Source organism: Manacus candei, unplaced genomic scaffold (assembly GCF_025592945.1).
Source record: "Manacus candei isolate 608988 ecotype Guabito, Panama unplaced genomic scaffold, ASM2559294v1 h1tg000127l, whole genome shotgun sequence".
Taxonomy (NCBI): Eukaryota; Metazoa; Chordata; class Aves; order Passeriformes; family Pipridae; genus Manacus; species Manacus candei.
In genome coordinates this window covers 1045669-1057498 of record NW_026138175.1, presented here as the reverse complement: position 1 = coordinate 1057498, position 11830 = coordinate 1045669, and the positions used below count along the sequence as shown (strand labels likewise).

Below are 11830 nucleotides of genomic sequence, written 5' to 3'. Positions count from 1 at the left end.
AGGAGAAGAGCCTAAGAGAATTAAAATCAGGAGAGGAGCTTAAAAAAATTAAAATCAGGAGAGGAGCCTAAAAATTTAAAATCAGAAGAGCATAAGAAATATAATCAGGAGAAAAGCCTAAGAGAATTGAAATCATGAGAAGAGCCTAAAGAAATTAAAATCAGGAGAGGAGCCTGAGAAGAGAGCAAGAGAATTAAAAGCTGGAGAAGAGACTAAGACTTATAAGCAGGGGATGAGAGTGAGAGAAGTAAAAGCAGAAGAGACTAAGAGAATGAAAAGCAGGAGAAGTGACTAAGAGAATGAAAAGCAGGAGAAGTGACTAAGAGAATGAAAAGCTGGAGAAGAGACTAAGAGAATCAAAAGCAGAATAAGAGAAGCAAGAGAAATAAAAGCAGGATAAAAGAGTAAGAGAAAAAAAAGCAGGAGAGCAAGAGAATTAAAAGGAGGAGAAGAGAGGAAGAGAATTAAAAGGAGGAGAAGAGAGGAAGAGAATTAAAAGGAGGAGAAGAGAGCAAGAGAATTAAAAGCAAGACAAGTGACTAAGAGAAGAGATTAAGAGAAGTGACTAAGAGAAATGAAGGCAAGAGAAGAGAGATGAAGATGAGCAAGGGAAAGAAGGGAAGAGAAAAACAGAAAAGACTACATGACAGAAAATAAAGACAGGAGCCAAAGAGGGGGAAAACCCCCTAAGAGGGGAAAAGTCCCCAAACCTTTATTGCAACTTTATTGAATGACTTGTTGTGACCTTGTGAAATACACAAGGCTAGTACAGAAGTTACAACACAGGTTAGTATCCAAGTTACAGCACAGGACAGCATACAAGTTACAATACAGTTTACAACACAGGTTAGTATCCAAGTTACAACACAGGACAGCATACAAGTTACAATACAGCTTACAACACAGGTTAGTATCCAAGTTACAACACAGGACAGCATACAAGTTACAATACAGCTTACAACACAGGTTAGTATCCAAGTTACAGCACTCCCTCAGGAACGTGGTTCCTGGGAAGGCTCAAAAATCAAAAAATCATCCTGCCTGGCAAAACCTGGGTCCCGGGATGGCCTGCACCCAAACTTTGGCGATGAACATTGCCTCGCAGACCGGCCGGGACCTAGGAAAAAAAACCCAGCCGGGGGGGGGAAAAAAAAAAAAAAAATCCCCCAGTTGGGGTTTTTTTATTCTAAAGCTAAAATGGTGTAAAAAATCCTGAAAGAGAAACAGCACAAACAGTGGGTTAGAATACTACATTACAGGGACCCAGCCCCTCCATCCCCACACCTCCACCCCTCCCTTAAGCCGCAAGCCAGCCCTGAATATCGGTGTACACTGAAAATGCTGCCTCGGGAACAGGGTTCCCGGGAAGCCTCAAAAAAGAAAATATCATCCTGCCTGACAAAACCCAGGTCCCGAGTTGGCCTGTGCCCAAACATTGGCGATGAACATTGCCTCGCAGACCAACTGGGACCTAGGAAAAAAAACCTCAGCCGGGAGGAAAAAAAAAAATCCCCCAGCTTGGGCTTTTTTATTCTAAAGTTAAAATGGTGGAAAAAATCCTGAAAGAGAAACAAACACAAGGTTAGAGTACTACATTACACGCACCCAACCCCTCCATCACCACACCCTCACCCCTCCCTTGAGCCGCAAGCCAACCCTGAATATCGGTGCACACTCAAAATGCTGCCTTGGGAACATGCTGCTTCCTGGGAAGCCTCAAAAATGAAAAAATTGGCCTGCCTGAAACCAGGTCCCGGGTCGGCCTGTGCCCAAACCTTGGTGATGAACATCGCCTCGCAGACCGGCTGGGACCTGGGAAAAAAACCCCAGCCAGGGGAAAAAAAAAAATAAAAAATCCCCCGGCTGGGGTTTTTTTATTCTAAAGCTAAAATTATCTAACAACAACCTGAAAGAGAAACAACACAAACACAAGGTTAGAATACTACATTACACACACCCAACCCCTCCACCACTCCCTTAAGCCGCAAGTCAGCCCTGAATATCGGCGTACGCTCAAAATGCTGCCTTGGGAACGGGGTTCCCGGGAAGCCTCAAAAATCAAAAAATCATCCTGCCTGACAAAACCCAGGTCCCGGGTCGGCCTGTGCCCAAACATTGGCGATGAACATCGCCTCGCAGACTGGCTGGGACCTAGGAAAAAAAACCCCAGCAGGGGGGAAAAAAAAAAAAACACCCGGTTGGGGTTTTTTTATTCTAAAGCTAAAATGGTGGAAAAAATCCTGAAAGAGAAACAAACACAAGGTTAGAATACTACATTACACACACCCATCCCCTGCATTGCCACACCTCCACCATACCCCAAAGCCGCAAGCCAACCCTGAATATCGGCACACGCTCAAAACGCTCCCTTGGGAACGTGGTTCCCGTGGAGCCTCAAAAAAAAAAAACTCCAAAAAGAAACAAATTGCCAAGCCTGACAAAACACGCATGCCGCTCATGCCCGAGCACACCCCTCACAGCATTACAAGGCAGTATCAATGACAGAATATCAAAAGCAAAACAAAGTAAGGTACAAAGCTATACAATTCCTAACTGATGCACAGCAATACAACACTATGACATTCACATACAGAGCAATACAACTGCAAATATAGAAGTATACCAGACAGAACATTACATGGCAATACAAGTGACACGACATAAAAAGTGCTACAAACAAAGGCGCAACGATATACAATTCCTGACACACGGAATGTGACGCCGTGACGTTCAGATACGGACCGATACGACTACAACTACACAAGTGTATGATACAGAGTGGTACAAGGCAATACAAATGACAACATAAACGGCGGCTGGACTTTTCCTATTCTGGTTGTAAAATACAATAACTACGCCTAAGAAGCAACCTGCAACACTAAATAAACATATATGATGCTACACGATGCAGTCCAGAAGTCATTGGGCAGGGACTCCCCGTGGCTCTCAGAAGTTTCCATCGATGATCACTCGGACGATCTCTCCCCGGTCGCCGGAAGTTCCGGGAAAACCGATGCCGTCTTTCACCCCAGGAACCTGAGTCTCCTTTGGGTGGCTGTAAGACAAAAGGGAAGGGACTCTGAAGTGTGCCTTCTGTGACCTTGGATTTACCCCCAAACTGAGCCTATACATTTTATAAGCCCAAAGACCCCTGACAAATGCCCATACCATAGACACTGTTTGCTACTCTACCTAGCTGGGACTCTATACACCCAAGCGGGGCATCGCAAGACAATCCTGCCCACAGACTGAACAGCCATAGGCTCAACTGTCTAAGGGAACTGACATGTTGATGTGAGGCTGAGCAATATTCTATCTACCCACTGATCCACGTAGCAGGGCAGAGCAGTTCCAGGCTGACCCCAAGTGAGACACCCCATACCTGTGATGACACACACCATGTGACACAATTAAGAGACAAAGGACACAAAACATGGAGGAGACAGAGGACGTGACACAGACTGGAACTGCTCTGCCCTGCACATGGGAATCCAATGATACAAAGTAAGCCCTTTCTTTGAGGTCTCTAAATAACCTGCTACAGGACACCCATTGCACCATACTAATTGCAAAAATCCCTCCGGGCAATGCACATACTTGCCCCGACTCCCAACCCCTCTCTGGGTCTTTGCCCTGCACTTATCCTTCCAAGACCCAGGGCTGTGAATCCATCTTCAATGCACAGGAGGGGCACCTGGGCTGGCTCAGAGGTTCCTGTTGTCATGAGAGTACTCGAAGTCAACTGTGAAAAAGAAAACCATACACAATATCTGAGTAGTGTGGCATGGGGCTGGAACCCCAGTGATCCCCCTACTCACCATCACCGAGGCCCTGACCGGAGTCCAACACTGTGGCTGTCACCTTCCGGGATACCTGAGTGAGTGAGACACAAAATTAGAGGGCATCTCTAAAGCTGCAGTGAATCCCCGCTCCTCCTGCTGCCTCCCCAACTCACCTAGAAGGCTCCTCTCTCTTCAGCTGCTCCCAAGATCGCCCCTGCAAATGAAATGGGTAAATGCTCAAACACTGAGCTCTCAAACATTAGGGATGGTTCACAAGGAAAGCCAAAAACCTCTAAACCCCATCAGACTGCACGCCGAAGCATTGCTACACACTGTGAAGTGGACAGACAGTCGCTGCAAGACAACCCAGATATGGAGGCTTGTGCTGATGTACTGCCTCATACTGGCTATCTCGGGCTCCTTTAGCTTGACCTCTTATAGGATGGACCTTCGGCACCTTCAGCAGACGGGTAGAGGGTTGTGTATCACCTAGAAAAAAAATTAAACAGTTACAACATATACGCATAGATTGACCACATAGATGACATCCTAAAACTAACTCCAAATTTGGCTGGGGAGTAAAATTCTCACCTCGCTTGTCTCCCTGCCGAGCCGCTACACCTTGAGACCGATTGGGCCCCATCTGGAAAATAAAAACCAAGAAGGCACAAGATAAAGGACTCCTACAGCTAAAACTGACATCCTTCATCCAACACCCAAGACCACCTTCTTCCCAGGTTGCTTCAACTCGTCTCGGTCTGGGGTACACTGTGTGCACTTATCTGAAAAGAAAAACAAACAAACAAACAAAGGGTTATTCAGGTCACCCACATGGTCACTGAGACCTTAACCACTTCAAAGAACTCATTTCCACTGAGCGAGTGAGAACTCTGACCACAGCATACAAGAATACAAATGACAACCCAGCTTCAAGGCCCTGCTATCCAAGTACCATCAGCTCCACAACACTCAGCTATAATGATTGCACACGAGTTATGGACACCTGCTCCGTCCGGCAGGACCGTACAGCCATTGGCTCGACTGACTAAGGCAACTGACATGTTGATGTGGGACCCTGAGCAATATTCTATCTACCCACTGATCCACGTAGCAGGGCAGAGCAGTTCCAGGCTGACCCCAAGTGAGACACCCCATACCTGTGATGACACACACCATGTGACACAATTAAGAGACGAAGGACACAAAACATGGAGGAGACAGAGGACGTGACACAGACCGGAACTGCTCTGCCCTGCACATGGGAATCCAATGATACAAAGTAAGCCCTTCCTTTGATGTCTCCAAATAACCTGCTACAGGACACCCATTGCACCATACTAATTGCAAAAATCCCTCCGGGCAATGCACATACTTGCATCGACTCCCAACCCCTCTCTGGGTCTTTGCCCTGCACTCATCTTTCCGAGAGCCGGGGATGTGAATCCATCTTTGATGCAGAGGAGGGGCACCTGGGCTGGCTCAGAGGTTCCTGTCATCCTGAGAGTACTCGGAGTCAACTGCAAGAAAGAAAACCAGACACCATATCTGAGTAGTGTGGCACATGGCCCCAGTCCCGACGATCCCTCTACTCACTGGCACCGAGGCAGGTCCTCATGTCACTGGCTCTGACCAGACTTGGACAATGTGCTGTCATCTTCTGGGATACCTGAGCGAGAGAGAGAAACAATTAGAGGGCATTTCTAAAGCTGCAGTGGATCCCTGCTCCTCCTGCCTCCCCCCCCGACTCACCTCCAATGCTCATCTGCTCCCAAAGGTTACCCGGATGGCACCTGCAATCAGAAAAGCTCAGTGCTTCATTGCTGATTCTTTTAATACTCAGAGATTACCTACAAGGACAGCTCCAGGGGACCAAACCGTGTCCATCTCCTCATTGTGAGTTGCCTTCGGCCCTGTCAGGCTGTCTACATCTCCTGCAAAAAAAACCCCAGAGGCAAACGTGAGTACTGAGATACTGCCCAAGAGTTTGCTGCCCCCATGGCAGTTTCTGTCTGACACCCCTTGACCGTGACCTCTTACAGGCAGGGTCCCCATCACGTTGCAGTGTACGTCAGAAGTCGGTGCACTGCCTGGAAAACAGAAAAACAAGTATGTACACAGATTCACCACAAGTACACCGCCTGCAAAAAAGCATCTAATTTTGTCCTGCAGTCCCTGCTCACCTTCCTCACCAGGCTCACCTTCCCTCTAGTGCCTATCGTCTGCTGGGCCGGTGGCTCTGCATCTTGAAAAAAAAAACCAAAAAAACAAAACTAAACCACCAAACCATCCAAATGATCAAGTAAACCTAGGGCCAAAAGTCATGTCTTGGCTCTGACCTCACATGAGAACCCACCTTCTGACTCTGCTCCTCCAGCCTCTTCTGTTTATCTCTGCTTTACATCCAGTCCCTCTGACACTGTATAGAAATGAGTTACCAAAGTCAGCCATATAGATGGAGGGACCTTAACTGCTGTGCAATTCTAATTTCTCCTTAGACAAGCCATCTGGGGTCCAAAGACAGCCTGCACAAACAAACACTGACCTAACTTTAAGGCCCTGCCCTCAGTGGCTAAGCCTATCCACAGGTTAACTGGAAAGTCTCCTTTCTACTCCACCTACCCCCAAGTCTGCACTGCAGGGCAGAGCAGTTCCAGGTCCAACACAAACTCCAAGGACACATTTCCCGACAAGTGCTCTGGTGCAACGAGGAGAGAGAACTCTGAGAAAGGACACCGTGATTGTGAATTTTAAGACACAAAACACAGACTGGACAAAGGACACGACACAGACCTGAACGGCTCTGCCCTGCACATTCTACTCCAGTGATGAAAAGTAAACTGCTCCTCCTATGTGTGCCAAGGGCCTGTTAGGGCAGACCCTTTCCCCTGTGCTCATTTGAAAATCCCTCCCTCCTAACCATAAAACTGGACCCAGCTCTCATCCCCTCTCCAGGTGATAGTCCTCTACTTATCTTTCCCACAGCTGGGGATGTGAATCCATCTTCCATGTAAAGGAAGGACACCTGGCTGGCTCAGAGGGTCCTGTGATCCCTGACTCGGTCGGCTACGAGAAAGAAAACTGGAATTGAGACAAGAGTTCAGCAGCACGTGGGAGATAACCCCGCAATTGGCTACTCACCATCCCCTGAGCTGAGAGGTTCTCAGGCCACTGGCTCCGACCCCAGTCGGAGGCTGCTGCCGTCACCGTGTGCCGTACCTAGGGGAGTGAGAAAAAAAGTTACGTGGTGTGTTTGAAAGTAAGGGAGACCCCAGCACCTCCTCACTACCTCCCCGACTCAACCTCAATGCTCCTCCTTTGCCAAACACAGGCTGGATGGCACCTGCAACTGGAAAAGGTCCAGCCTTAATTGATGACCCTCGTAGTACTAGGAGATTACTCACAAGGACAGCTGAAGACCATCAAACCTAACTGGCAGGTGGCTGTGGCCCTCTGAGGCTGCACACATTCTCTGCAAAGTAAAAAAGCCAAAGGCAAATGTACACACTGAGATACTGCCTGAACGGATGGTTTTCCTGGGGTAGCTCCTACCTACCTCTCCTCCACAGTGACCTCTTACCTGCAGGGGCCCTGAAGCACTGGACTGTCTGTTAGAAGGTGGCAGAACCCCTGGAAAACACAACAAACAAAGCACGTGCACAGATTCACCACAACACCTGTAAAAGACATTTACTTCTGTCCTGGAGTCAATGCTCACCTTGCTCACCGGGACTCACCCAGATCACCTCCCCTCCGGTGCCTAGAGCCTCCTGGGGCCAGGGCTCTGCATCTGAAAACAAAGAAAAAACAAACCCAAACAACAAAATCCTTAACACAGCGATTAAACGTGGAGCCAAAAGCCACGTCTTTGTGCTGATGTCAGGTGACCACCCACCTTCTTGCTCTGCTCCTCTGGCCTCTGTTCTGTTCAACTCTGCTTTACACCCTGTCCCTCTGACATGGTAAAGAAACCCTAACCAAAGTCACCCAGATATATGGGGAGAGCTCAAAGAGTCTCCCTTCTCTTTAGGCAAACCACCCAGGGTCACTGCCTGCAGCCAAAGACTGCAGCTGTAATCGCGCAGAATATCTGGGTGAACGAGAGGAAAACTTAAATGGCACATCTGAAAAGTCAGTGGATGCCTTCACAGGCATTTAGGGGGCTCCTGGACACTGCTTTCCACCCATACTACCTTCAAAACACCCCTGGCAATTCCTAAGCTGACACCCAAGCCCTTGCTCCATCTCTGGGCTGTAACCCCCCACTGACTACTTGCAAACCTAGGTGTCTGCAGCCATCCTCAACACAGAGCAGCTTCACCTCAGGATGGGATAACACCTGTGAAAAAATACCAAGCTGCAGTTGAAATGATCAGGAGATCTCAAAAGACGCAAGGCTCCTAAGGAAAAGAAAACAAGATAACAAATTACAAAAGCACCTTACCGACACAGCACACAAAATTATTAAATTTAAAAACCTTGCATTTGAGTGTAATCCTCTTCATTGCCATATATAGCTCTGCTATATATTTTAAGACTTTACTGTCTGAAAAGCATAAAGCTTTTATCATGCACATCTGACCTTCCACAGACAGCTCCTTTCCGCTTTCAGTACAAAATTATTTTCATGGAATCACTCAATAGGAAGTGCCCAGGAACCCCAGATTGTTCTTTCCAGAACAGAAAATAAACAGAGGAAAGGAGCTTTGCACAAGTGTAACATACTCCAGAACAGACTTGATTTTACTCTTTGTGTTCAAATATTCCATAGAAAAGCTTCAGCAGGAGAGCTGGCACATTCCCAAGAGTATCCTGAAAGTCCCTTTCACGAGGGGCATAGGAAAATCGCGGTTATATGAGTCCCTTGTGCCTGCAGATGCCTGGGGATCCTCTCCATCCACCTTGTGCTCTCCCAACAGCAGAAAGGGTGCTGAGACAGGAGGAAGGAAACCTTTAGCATAAAGCTGGGGAGGAATCTAAAGCTTCCTTTCCTGGGGAGCTTTGTGAAGTCTGCAGATGAGAAAGGGAAAATTTGCATCTCCTTTGGTACAGGTGTCAACAGAGGCTAAAACATTTTGCCTTTTTCAGACAACTGTGCCCTTTTTGGCTCCCTGGCAGCTCCAATGGCACCAGAACCCCCTTCCTGCACACCCACGGGTGTCACACTCAGGCACCCACACACCTTTTCTCCAGCCCACACATGGCCAACATTTCCTCACCCTGGATATCCCAAGGGGAGTATTTTTGCTAGAGAGCACAGCAACCCACCTGTCCTTGCAAACTGCCTCCCTGCAAAAAAGGAATCATTTTTCCTGGACACTTCCCCCACAGTCAAGGTCTTTTAAAACTGTGCCGAGACCACACCCAAGATGGCGGCCGTGGCCCAGAAGTCCGCCCCAAGGCCACACTCAAGATGGCGCCACCAGGACCGGAACTTAGCCGAGGCCACAGTTAAGATGGCGGCCTCCAAACCTGGAGGTTTGGAGGCCAAAATCTCCACCAAACCTGCTCAGGGTCCCTCCCAGCTTCTGCCTGCCCTTGCATTTAAAGGCATGGGCACATTCTATCTTCCAACAGCAAACCCCAGCTCCTCACTGGGAGTATAAGCCCTGCTCTTACCTGGACAGACTCCCGGGCTCGGCACAGCTGTGGGTCATGGAGCAGCTTCCCAAGGCCGTTCTCTCTCCCAGTAGGAAGCACAACTCGCCTCCACACCAGGGGAAACCACGAGCGAGGCTGCAAATGGACACAGAACAAGCAAAAAGCATTAACGCAGCACAAAAAAACCAAGTTAAAGCAGTCTTTGCCTCATAACCCTGCACGGGGAAAGGGTTTGGAATTTCAAAGCAAAACCTGAGACACCCAGAGAGCACAGGCCCCACAGCCATGCCACGGCTCTCCCCGGGGTTACCCGGCAGGTAACGGGCTTACCCGGCCCCCGCTGCCCAGCACAACGCGCACCTAAACGCCCCCCAGCTCCCCCGGTCCATAAACCCAGCGGACAAGGTGCTCTCACCTCCGCAGCCCGGGCAGCAGCTGGGCCGCACCCTCAGCCCTCACACGCAACCGCCCCCACCTGCCCCGCCGACCCTTCTATACCGCGGGCCAGCAGCGCTGCCCAATCAGCACTCGAGCGCCTCCGCCCAATCCCAGCCCGCCTGGCCCTGCGGCCCCGCCCCGCCCGCTCAGCCCGACCCCGCCCCTCCGCGCGGCCCCGCTCCCCGTTCCCTCAGCGCGCCTCCCGCCGCAGCCCCAGCAGGCGCTGCTGGGGCCGGGGAAGGGCGGGTGGGAGCTCCGCGGTCACGGCCCGTCTGGGAGCTCTCCCGGGACAAGGGGACCGAGGCGGGCAGCGGGGACGGCGGGGTTCTTGGGGGCGGGCAGGGCGGGGCCAGGCGGTGGGGCCGGCGCGAGCCGGGGGGCGGGCCTGGGCGGGCCGAGGGGCGGGGCCGGCGCGATCCCGCGGCGCTTCGCTCTGGGCTCTGGGGCTGTTCCGGGCTGGTTTTGGGGCACTGCGCACACCCTGCCCTGGTCACAGCCCCGCCCCAGCTCGCTGCACTCCCCGCACCCCTTGCTCAGCTCCGCGGGGATTTGTGCCTCCTCTGAAGGTGGCAAATGTCTGCAAAGCCAGTCGGGAAGCCAGAGAGCTGCAGCCCCCGGGCCCCGCCGCGGCTTCCCCGCCCTCACCCGGCACCTCCCGCACGTCCCGCCCCGCAGCGCCGCTCCCGCTGCCGCCCTCGAACACAAGGAACGAACCCCCGTGCCCCCAGCACAGGCCGGTCCCTCCCCGGCAGCCTCGGCAGCGCCGGGAGCGGCCGCGCGGGGCGGGGGCGGGTCCCGCGGCTGCGACCCCGCGGGGAAGGGACCCCCGGGCCGGCCCCGTCCGGCCCCGCCCCTGGCCCTGCTCGGCCACCGCCCCTCGCCCACAGTTTTAACGTTAGAGAGCCAAGTTTAATCCAGAGCGCTGCAAGCTCCCAAGTGCAGGGGATTTCCATAGACTTGTTATTTTTCTCTTTTTAATGACCACATGGCTAAAGTCAGGGAAACACAATCAGCATTCCCTAAACACCATCACTTCTACATCCACCTGCGATCAGGGGCCGATGGGCAGCATCCTGGCCTGGACGGGCTGCAGGGATGGTGTGAAGGCCACTGTTCCCCAGGTTTGAAGGACTCTGGCCATGATCCCCGGCCTGTGGACAGAAAGCCCAGAGCCAACGGGAACTCCAGCCAGCAGCAGGCAGATGTTACTCTGTCCCAGTTTGCCAGGGGTGGGCACGAAGGTGCCTTTCCCCGTTCGGAAGTGGAAGTCATCCCCTGTGCAGAGCCCGCTCTGATCCTCGGCCTCGTGGGAGCCAATTCCCTTGTCCCAGCCCACTTCCTGCAGAGAAGAAAGGGAAAGATTGCACATAAGGGAGACATTCTTCCCTGGGAGGGTGGGGAGGTGTCCTGGCACAGAGAAGTTGTGGCTGCCCCATCCCTGGAAGCGGCCAAGGCAAGGCTGGATGTCTATTAGAAGGTGTCCCTGCCTGTGGCAGGGGGTGGAAGCAGATGATCCCTGAGATCCTTTCCAACCCAAACCACTCCAGGATCCCAGGATGATTCCATGCTCTCCCTCTGCATTTATTTGGCATCATTTCCTCTCAAAAACAATATCTGTGATTTAGTTGATTGCTAAAGCCATCATTTTAAAATCATCTCAGGAATCCAAAGGGACTGGAAAACACACAGAAATCATTCCTGCACCCACCAAATCATTAGGAATTGGAACCCGATTCCCCCATCTCTCTCCTTGTTCTTCTTGGCTGGAAAACCTGATGATCCCCACTGGCTACTTTTAGCTGCTTTTCTTCCACAGCTCCTTTCCTCCCGGCTGAAACCTCCTGGCATCTTCAGGGCTTATCTGGAGGGAAGCCCCTCTGAAGTATTTCCTCTCGTGGCAATTCTGTGGGATGAAGAAGTAAAAAAAGCACGTCAAGAGCTCCTTCTACCCCCTTCCCTCGCAAACACCCTCCCAGTTTGTCCTTGGCAGCTCCATCCCCCCGGCAGCCGCA

General features: G+C 51.2%; 3 long non-coding RNA genes across 8 annotated transcripts; all 3 read right to left on the bottom strand.

Moving 5' to 3' along the window:
• Nucleotides 1-510: 510 nt before the first annotated feature.
• Nucleotides 511-6197, bottom strand: LOC127462366 (uncharacterized). Of its 3 annotated transcripts, XR_007900429.1 has the most exons (7): nucleotides 6136-6197; nucleotides 5963-6024; nucleotides 5813-5869; nucleotides 5532-5713; nucleotides 4940-5448; nucleotides 2086-3382; nucleotides 511-1051 (listed from the first exon to the last, which is right to left on the bottom strand). It is a non-coding gene; the product is annotated as an uncharacterized LOC127462366 (long non-coding RNA). The 3 variants fall into 3 exon arrangements; XR_007900427.1 differs by lacking the exon at nucleotides 511-1051 and having other exon boundaries at nucleotides 2527-3382; nucleotides 5820-5869; XR_007900428.1 differs by lacking the exons at nucleotides 511-1051; nucleotides 2086-3382 and having other exon boundaries at nucleotides 4530-5448.
• A 62-nt stretch (nucleotides 6198-6259) lies between these two features.
• On the bottom strand, nucleotides 6260-8192 carry LOC127462367 (uncharacterized). 3 transcript variants are annotated; one of them, XR_007900431.1, is made up of 6 exons: nucleotides 7675-8192; nucleotides 7498-7569; nucleotides 7360-7409; nucleotides 7184-7251; nucleotides 6921-6998; nucleotides 6260-6845 (listed from the first exon to the last, which is right to left on the bottom strand). It is a non-coding gene; the product is annotated as an uncharacterized LOC127462367 (long non-coding RNA). The 3 variants fall into 3 exon arrangements; XR_007900430.1 differs by having other exon boundaries at nucleotides 6260-7251; XR_007900432.1 differs by lacking the exon at nucleotides 7675-8192 and having other exon boundaries at nucleotides 6260-7251; nucleotides 7498-7613.
• A 446-nt stretch (nucleotides 8193-8638) lies between these two features.
• LOC127462363 (uncharacterized) lies at nucleotides 8639-9932 on the bottom strand. Of its 2 annotated transcripts, none has more exons than XR_007900426.1 (3): nucleotides 9856-9932; nucleotides 9399-9515; nucleotides 8639-8709 (listed from the first exon to the last, which is right to left on the bottom strand). It is a non-coding gene; the product is annotated as an uncharacterized LOC127462363 (long non-coding RNA). The 2 variants fall into 2 exon arrangements; XR_007900425.1 differs by having other exon boundaries at nucleotides 8647-8789.
• Nucleotides 9933-11830: the final 1898 nt, after the last annotated feature.